The sequence below is a fragment of the Carlito syrichta genome, unplaced genomic scaffold (assembly GCF_000164805.1).
Source record: "Carlito syrichta isolate Samal-C Ts95f unplaced genomic scaffold, Tarsius_syrichta-2.0.1 Scaffold312786, whole genome shotgun sequence".
Lineage (NCBI taxonomy): Eukaryota > Metazoa > Chordata > Mammalia > Primates > Tarsiidae > Carlito > Carlito syrichta.
In genome coordinates this window covers 126,885-136,969 of record NW_007256882.1, presented here as the reverse complement: position 1 = coordinate 136,969, position 10,085 = coordinate 126,885, and the positions used below count along the sequence as shown (strand labels likewise).

The window sequence follows — 10,085 nt, the reverse complement described above, 5'->3', positions numbered from 1 at the left end:
AAATCACTCCCAAAGAAACATCTCACCCTTACCTATCACCCTCCCATTTCCCACTTCCCAAACACTGCCATCCTACCTACCTCTGTAACTATGACCCATGTCACAGTTCTGCAATAGTGAGTAGCAGAGAGAGGACTGTTCTTGGAACTTAAATTTATGTTGTGAAGATGGAGAAGACTAAGTGAAAGACATTTATGATGAAATCATCAAGGAACAAATTTTCATTTTCACATATTACTAAAAATTGATTAATACATAAGTAACACCACCAAAGATGGATTGGGTTCTAGAAAGGCATTTGCCAAAGCAAAAATATTGGTGATCATGAGTTTTATGAGGGTTTCTTCATCCTTTATTGCTATTTGAATTAATTTACCTTGAGTCATTAGGTTATAATTACCTGTAGGCATTTCAGTTTTTCTTCTTTAATCCTTCTATTGTTTCTTCTCTTTTGAAGATTTAATTAATGTGGATAATAGGCAGCATGAAGTTATTCAACAAATCAATGTTCCTTTGTCTCTTTTGGGGGCACTGCAAGGGTTCTTTATTTGATTTGATTTTGATTTGTTTCTATTGCTGTGGCTTTAAAGTCTCTATATTTTTCTCTTTTCTTTTCTTTTTTTTTTTTTTTTTGAGTTGGAGTCTCACTCTGTCGCCCAGACTGGAGGGCAGTGGCCGCTCCCAGCCACCACAACCTCGACCTGCTGGGCTCCGGCGATCCTTCCGCCTCAGCCTTCCAAGTTGCCGGAATTACAGGTAGGCGCTACCATGCCTGGCTGATTTATTATTATTATTATTATTATTGTAGAGATGAGGTCTCGCCAAGTTGCCCAGGTGGGTCTCGAACCCGTGGGCTCAGGCAATCCACTCACCTCAGCCTCCCGAGGCACGGGATTACAGGATGAGCCACCAAGCCCGGCTACTCTGAGTTCTTTATAACATATGCTGACAGTTTTTGCTTTAGTAATCAGTCTACATGATTCTATGACACTGGGAGAAAATAAAGGGAAAAATAATGAATTATGAATTCATTATTTTTATGAATTATGTTTTCCACATGATTTCATTGTTTTATTTTAAAGATGTGGGGTACAATTAAATTAGGTATACAATAGTCATCATACAGGCAAAGTTTGGGTCATACTTTGGTCCCCACTTTGCCTTATTTCAGATCAGATACCCTTATTAATATTATGTGCCCCCCTTCCCCTGGCAGTTTCTGGCTACTGCCAATCCCCTTCTTATAGTATTATGGTAAATGTTCAGTGTCTGTTTATGTATCATCTCAATTTTTATAACTTTATACTGGTATTTTCTAATACCATAATACTAATTACATCACTCCTTTTCCAAACTCATTCCTGTACAAAGTCTTCCAGTGTTTTCCAGTTTCTGTACTTTTTCTTTTAGATCCTCTGGCCATGAATTTAAGACTCTATAGTTACCTTATAGTGCAGGCACTTCCTATGGTGGAACCCATAACAGCAGCCAAGTAGCAGGAAAAGAGAAGAAAAGTACAACAGGGTTTTAAGCTCCTCTGTGGGAGAACAACCTTTGAATATAAAAAGAAAATTTCCCACTCCCTCCACTGTCATTGTTGCCACAACATAGACTATCTGGGAGTCTAGAATATGGAGAAAGGAGAGAGAAAAAATAAGGGGAAAGAAAATGAATATTTTCCATCTCACTTCTAGCATTAGGAATTCCCTTTCCCATCTTCAAACTGAACAAGACAGATTTCCTGAATTTTATTTGATGTTAGAATTTTATTTGTTGGGTTTCCTGGCCTCCAGGCAAGAGGACACAGAAAAAACAGGAATCTCACAGTGATTCTGTAGTATTTCAAATACTGGTGTCATTCCTATGATTTCATTTCCTGTACCTCAAATAGTAGCTCCATGCTCTATCATGATGAATATTGAAATTTACATGGAGACACAGAAAGTGTATGTTATTTATTTATTTCTATTTTTAAAAATTTTATGCTATTTTAAACATGTGGGTTACAATTCAGGGTTAGGTATACAAATTTTCATTATCCAGTTACCCTTGCTGATGAAGTGTGCCCTTCTCTCCCCTGGCAGTTTCCCACTACTGCCAATCCCTTTCTTATAGTATTATGATAATTGCTCAAAGTTCACTTGTGAGTGAGAAATATGGTATTTTGTTCCTTGTTTCTGTGATAGATCACTGATATGATAGAATTTAAATCCATCCAAGTTGCTGTGAAGTTCATATGTTTTATTTTTTTATGGCTGCGTAATATTCCATTGTGTATATGAACCACATTTTTTTAATCCAGTCCAGCTTCAATGGGCAGCATGGTTGGTTCCATGATTTTGCTATTTTGCTAGAGATACAAGATACATGAGTGTGCAGGTATCTTTTTTGTAGAATGATTTGAATTCTTCTGGGTATATTCCCAATAGGGGGATTGCTGGGTCATTGTTGGGAGCCAGTCACAGAGGCCCACTGAGTGTGAGGGATCAGGGAGGGCCGTTGACCCTGAGACCACTAGGATGTGTTTGGGAGCTGTTGACCCCATTCCCTCCCCCTCTCTACTCAGCACTATAACCAGAATAAGCTCCAGTAAGCTCAAAACATAAGAACTCTGAGACCGGGATGAACACAAGCTAACTTTAGAAGCTCATTGCTCCCATTCTTCCACAAACTGTAGTTTTGGCTTTCACACAACTTACAATTCAAACTTGGGTCACATCTAAAAGCCTTAGTATTGGTCACAGGCTTCTGGGTCATGATTTTAGGATTTATTGAAGTTGAGTAAGGTGTAAATTATAGAATATAGTTTTAGGAATATAAGTTTAAACAACCATTTTGTTTAAAGAATGCAGCTAGGTTACTTGCAGGTAGCCCACTGTGAACATTGGACTGGGTCACATTCCAAACATTCTGGGATGGGCCTCTTTAGCTTGTAAAGTAGTATTTAAGTTTCTATAGCATCGTTTAACTTGGTATTAGTATAAATTAGCTTAGGATGAAAAGGGTTTATAGGTCGTCATGGATTAAGGTTAACATCTGTTATGGGATTTTCTTCCTCATACCTGAAAGAACATCTGGTGGGTGGGGGACACCCCTCACACACCTGGCTTTGTGTTCACGTGAAAGACATATAAGTATAAAAGCCCACTGTTGACACTCAATAAAGTTCTTCTGCTCAAATCTAAGCAGTTGTTCTCTCTCTCTCTCTCTCTCTCTCTCTCTCTCTCTCTCTCTCTCTCTTTCTTTCTTCCTCTTTCTCTCATTCTCACAATGGCCAATGCCATCTCCATCTTTGGGGTATCCTGAACCCAGCAGGAGCTGGACTCCCACAGGTCATATGGAAAATCAAAATCAATTACTAGTTCTTTCAGAAATCTCCACACCATCTTCCAAATAGGTTGCACTAGTTTGCATTACCACCAGCAGTGTAGAAGCATTCCTTTTTCTCTGCATTCGAACAAGCATCTGCTATTGTTTGTTTTATTAATGATGGCCATTCTTACTTGGGTTAGGCGGTATCTCAAATTGGTTTTGATTTGCATTTCTCTGATGACTAGTGAGGCTTAGCATCTTTTCATGTGTCTGTTGGCTGCCCATGAATCTTCTTTTGAGAAATGTCTATTCGTGTATTTTGTCCACATTTTAGTGGGGCTGTTTTTTTTTTTTTTCTTTTAGGCAAGTTTGAGTTCGTTGTAGATCTTAGATGTTAGACCTTTGTCAGATATGCATTGACAAATATTTTTTTCCATTCTGTGGACTATTTCCCTGCTCTCTTAGTGGTTTCTTTGGTTTTGTAGAAGCTTTTCAGTTTGATGAGGTCCCACTTGTCTATCTTATTTCTTAAGTTATTGGCCTTTAGGTTTCTGAATAGAAATTGGTTTCCAGTTCCAACTTCCATAAAGTTGTCTTCTGCATTTTCTAAGATTCATATAGTATGAATCTTAGAAAATGTTTATGTTTAGTTCTTTAATCCATTTGGAGTTAATTTTTGTGTGTGGTGATAGGTTAGGGGTCCTGTTTTAATCTTCTGCATGTGATCAGCCAGTTTTCTCAGCACCATTTACAAAATAGGTCCTCCTCTCCCCAGTGGTTGTTGTTGAAGGCTTTGTCAAAGATGAGTTGGTTGAAAAATTGAGACTTTGCTTCCAGAATCTCTATCCTATTCCGTTGGTCTATATGCCTGTTCTTGTACGAATACTGGGCTGTTTTTATTACTGTAGTCTTAGTCTTATAGTAATGTTCGAAGTCTAGAAGTGCGATACCACCTGCTTTGGTTCTTTTGCTAAGGATTATTTTGGCTATTCGTGGTCATTTATATTTCCATATTAATTTCTGTATTGTCATTTCCAAGTCTGAGAAGAATGATGCAGGTAATTTAATGGGTATTGTGTTGAATCTGTAGATTGCCTTTGGTACTATGGACACCTTAACAATGTTGATTCTTCCTACCCATGAGCATGGAATATTTTTCCACTTGTTTGTGTCTTCTTGGATTTCTTTGAGCAGTGTTTTGTAGTTCTCATTGTAAAAGTCTTTCACTTCTATGGTTAGGAAGAAGCTGAGGTATTTCTTTTTTGTGTGTGGCTATTGTGTATGGGACTGTGCTTTTTATTGAGTTCTCTGCCTGCTTGTTGGTGTATAAAAATGCAACTGTCTTTTGCATATTTGTTTTGTACCCTGAGACTTTGCCAAAGTCCTTTCTCAGTGCAAGCAGGCTTTGACAGTTTCTTTTGAATTTTCATGGGATAAAATCATGTCATCAGCAAATAGGGATAATTTGACTTCCTCTTTTCCTTTTTGAATAACTTTGATTTGCTTCTCTTGTCTAATTGCCCTAGCTGTGACTTCCAACATAATGGTGAACAAGAGGATGAGAGCGGGCAGTCTTGTCCTGTTCCAGTTTTCAGGGGAAATGCTTCCAGTTTCTGTTCATTTAGCAATATGTTAGCTGTGGGTTTATCTTACATAGCACTTACTATTTGGAGGTATGTTCCTTCTATACTTAGCTGCTTGTGGGCTTTCATGAAGAAGGGATCTGGATTTTATTAAAAGCTTTTTCTACATCTAATGGCATGATCATGTGGTTCTTGTTTTATATCTGTTGTTGTATTTAATTACATTTATTGTCTTGCGAATGTGGAACCAGGCCTTCATCTTGGGAATGAAGCCTACTTGGTCATGGTGGAGGATTTTTGAGTTGTTTTTGGAACAGATTTACTAGAATCTTGTTGAGGATTTTGGCATCTATGTGCATAAGGAATATTGGCCTGTAGTTCTCTTTTTTTGTTGAATCCTTATGCGATTTGGGTATCAGTGTGATGTTAGCTTCATAAAATGATTTGGGGAGAATTCTATCTTTCTCAATTGCCTGGAATACTTTCAATAAGGTCGGTATCAGCTCCTCCTTGTAAGTTTTGCAGAATTCTGCTGGAAAGCCATCAGGTCCAGGACTTTTTTTTTGTAGGTAGTTTTCTTATAGAGTCATTTTTCTGGGTTGTTATTGGTCTCATTAGTGTCTCAATGTCTTCTTGATTCAACCTGGGGAGGTTGTGTGATGTCAAAAAGTCTTCCATTTCATTTAGGTTATCAAGTTTGTTTCCAAGCAGGTGTGTATAGTAATCTCTGATTATCTTTTGTATTTCATTGGGGCCAGTTGTGATTTGTTCTTTTGTATTTCTGATTGTGCTTATTTGTGCTTTTTCTCTCTTTTTCTTGATCAGTCTGGCTAGGAGTCCATCAGTCTTGCTAATTCTTTCAAAGAACCAGTTTTTTGTTTTGTTGATGTTTTCTGTGATATTTTTGACTTCTAAGTCCCATATTTGGGCTCTTATTTTGATAATTTGGATTCTTCTCATAAAGTTGGTGTTTAGGTGGTCTTCTCTTTCCAGCTCCCTTAGGTGATTTGTTGGGCTCTCAACTTGTAATCTTTACATTTTCTCGATGTTTACTCATAGAGATATAAATTCCCCTCTTGGAATTGCTTTCATGGCATCCCAGAGGTTTTGGTAAGATCTTTCTTCATTTTCAGTTATTTCCAGAAATCTTTTAATTTCTGCTTTGATTTCACGTTTACCCAGTAGTTGTTCAGCATCATTTGTTTAGTGCCCATGTCTTGTGGGATTTGGGGAACTTTTGTTGGGTTTTTTTTTTTTAACTTCTAAAGTTATTTTATTTCCACTTAATGTACAGATGCAGAAATCGAGTCAATGCTGATTATAAAAAGGCAGAGCCAAGCTATCTCCGAATACAGCTGCTATTTCCCCTGCTGGGTATACAATATCCCTTTTCAAACCAACTCCATGTTTGTCATAACTATATTTAGAAATACAGAGAGAGCAAAATACTGCTGCAGCAATTCAATGTTGTAAAAAAGAAGGAAACACGAAAACTTCATGGAATCAAAATTTACACTCTTTAGTCCAGGTTCCTCAATCAATTCAAATTTTGAATGCAACTTAGAAGGTGTTCATTATGGAAAAAGAAAAAGAAAAAGTCCAGTAGCAATTTCCACTTGAAGAAATGGGCAGTACATCCTCCTTACAGGGAAAACAAATGCGATTTTTGGTTTCTTCTTGAAGAGGTAAAAAAAGTTGCGAAGTTTTCACCAAACATTGAAGACGGATCTGCAGACAGCTGGAAGCAAGGGCCTGAGCTAATACACAGAAGTCACCAATCACACACGGCTCAATATCTTCCTTTTAAAAGGCACTGGGTGGGAATATAGAGCTTAAGAAATCGCAGGAAGCGACCAGCATGTGAAAAACCAAGGGTCGTGCATTAACCAATGAAACTTTCTGATGGCCACGTGTCCTGGACGCTGGGAGGCAGGCAGGGGCCTCTTTCTCTTGTGGAGCCAGGGCCTCCATCTCCCACACCACCTGTGTGAGCACCTGGTCCACCATCCGCTTGCTCTTGGCCGTGACCTCCAGGAACGGGCAGTGCCACTTGTGGGTCAATGCGTGGCCCCGCAGTCAGCACTTGGCGCTCAGCATCCAGGTCTGCCTTGGTGCCCACCAGCACCAGCGGGACCTCCCGGGGGCACCCCAGCAGCTGGCCCACGCATGCGTGCAGCAGCTGCACCTCCTGGAATGAGGCCTTACTGCACACGCTGTAGAGTACCATGAGGCCGTCGCTGTTCCAGATGTGCAAGTCCTTGAGTGTGAACAGGGACTCGGCGCCTACCATGTCCACAATCTCCAGCAGCACGGGCGCCGCGTTCACCTCGATCACCTTGCTGAACAGCTCTTCCACCAACGGCTCACACTGCTCAGGGAAGCTGCCACATGTGAACTGCGTGGCCAGCTCCATCTTTCCCAAGGCCATGCTCCCGAGGAGCACGACCTGGTAGCCCTTGGCAGGGCGCTGGACCAGGCCCACCATGGCTGGCTGCAGCAGGGACCTGTTGGTGTTAATATTTTTATTCCACTGTGGTCTGAGAACGTGCATGGCAATATTTCAACCTTATGTAATTTGTTTATGCTTGATTATTAGTCAAGGATGTGATTGATCTTGGAGTACAGTCCATGTGATGATGAGCAGAATGTATATTCTGTGGTTGTTGGGTGGAATAATCTGTAGGTATCTATTATGTTCATTTGGTCGAGTGTGAAGTTTAGGTTCTGGATCTCCTTGTGGATTTTTGACCTCAATGATCTATCTAGGGCTAATGGTGTATTCATGTCCCCTGCTATAATAGTGTTAGAGCCAATATCTTTTTTTGGTTTACTTAGTAGTTGTTTTATAAATGCTGGTGCTCCTGTGTTGGGTGCATATAGGTTTAGGATGGATATTTCTTGTTGATCGATTGAACCTTTTATCATTATGTACTGACCATTTTTTATCTTTTTAAATTTTTGATAGCTTTAAATTTTTGATAGCTTGTTTAGTCTGATATTAAGATTGTGACTACTGCTTTCTTTTGTGATCCATTTGCCTGGAAATTCCCTTTCCATCCTTTAACTTTCTGTCTCTGTGCCTCCCTTGGAATGAGTTGAGTTTCTTGGATGCAACAAATAATTGGGTCATAGTTACTTCTCTAGTTTGCCATTCTGTGTCTTTGGCATTTAGTCCAATCACATTCAGGCTGATTATTGAAAGGTGATTGTTTATCCCTTTCTTGAGGTTCTCAAAAAGATTTTTCTTTGTGTGTTTTCTTTTGACTTTGGAGTTGATATATGTGTGTTTGTTCAAGTTTCTTGTTGCACTGTATCCTCTGTTGATTCTGTGCTCTGCTGTTCTCTTGGGATGTATGTGGTCATTCTTTGTTTTTTCTTTCTTCTGTGCTTAATACCTTTATAAGTGTCTCCTGTGGAGCCGGTCTGTAAGATGCATAATCTCTTGGGGATTGGTTTCTGAGACAGATTTTAATTCTCCATCACTGATTAAATTGAGCTTGGCTGGGTACAAAATTATTGGCTGAAATTGTTTAACTTTGAGGACTTTGAGTATTGGAAAACACTCCCTTTTTGCTTTTAGTGTTTCTTGCGATAGGTCTGCTGCTATTCTGATTGGTTTTCCCTGGTAGTTAGTCTGACCTTTCTCTCTTACTACCTTTGGAATTTTTTTCTTTTGTGTCACTTTGTGTAGACCAATTACTATGTGTCTAGGGGTTGGTCCTCTCATTTGATATCTTTCTTAATTTCTTTGTATCTCTTGTACTTGGCTGGTCACATCTCTGGTGAGAAGGGGAAAGATTTCTTGGATTACCTCCTGGAATACTTGCTCCAAGTTGTTCTCCATTTTCCTTTCCTCTTCTGGTATACCAATCAGGTGTAGGCCTGGCCTCTTGATATTATTGCACATCTCTTGTAGGCTTTCTTCTTTCTTTCTGTATCTTCTTTCTTTTTTTTTTTTAATAGATCAGGTTAATTCTATGGTCTGGTGTTCAAATTCTGAGATTCTTTCTTCAATTAGATTAATTCTGCCTTCCATGCTTGTCATCTTGTCATTTATTTCCTGGATGAAATATTTTATTGCCAAAATTTCTGTTACCAAGTTCTTTCAGTATTGCATCTTGTCTTTCTTTAGTCTTTTTCCCTCTTCCTATCCATTCCCTAATCCCTGTCATATTCTGGGGCCAGTTGTTGGTGACTTCCATTGTTTGGGCTCCAAGGTCTGATTTTTCAGGAATTTTATCTTTATTACACTTGAAAGTGCTTATGGTCTTCTTTGGTTTTTCCTCAATTGTGACAGATCTTTTGTTTTTCTCTTTAGTTCTGTTATTCAGTATCAGTATTATTTTTCCCTGATCTGGGCTCTGGATTTGTTCTCTTTTGAAATATGACTGTGGGTAGTAAGCTTTGCTGTCTCTTATGCTTTTTAAAGCTGAATAAGGTAGGGGATGGGGCTCTACGATTCAGAAATGACTTGAAAATTACAATGTTCACTGACTGTGGTATGTGTCTCCTGAGACTCAGTGCCCAACACCACTTTATATGACGATGCATAGTGGGAACCAATGCAAAAAGCAATGGAATGCACACACACAGTCATACACACACACCCCAAGACAAACTGGAATAGCAATAAAGTAAAACAAAGCATATTTGCTACTGTTAATCCCATCCCCCTCCCCCCCATAGTTTCCCAGTACCATCCATCTGCTTTAGTACTTAATGTAATGTAGCTTTTCCCAAAAAAAAAAACAAACAAACAACAACAACAGTAAACCAAGAAAACTGAACACACGGACAAATGCCTATCACAAAGTGAATGGAGAAGACAGAAAGTACAGAACAAAAGGAATTCATGTTGAACCCTCATACATATATTGACACACTCTTTAAACTATGAAAAATAACAATAAAAAAACAAAGGAACAAAAGAGCAAAAACAAACCAACAACAACAAAATTGAAAGATGAACATTCAATCATTCACATACAAACAGAAACAGAAAACAATGAACAAAACAAGAATGAAACAGAAAAAGAAAAGAAGAAAAATGGGGGGATGCAGATCAAGCCCTCATATACTCATTCATGCACAAAGAAAAAATATTTTAAAAATAGATGAAATAACCAGCAGATAACATTTTTTTTTTAGTTTTTTTAAAAAATTAAAAGATAAAAAAGCTTGCCCTCTTGT

General features: G+C 38.7%; 1 pseudogene; it reads right to left on the bottom strand.

Moving 5' to 3' along the window:
• Positions 1–6,777: 6,777 nt before the first annotated feature.
• On the bottom strand, positions 6,778–7,380 carry LOC103272568 (annotated as a pseudogene).
• Between the last annotated feature and the right edge of the window lie 2,705 nt (positions 7,381–10,085).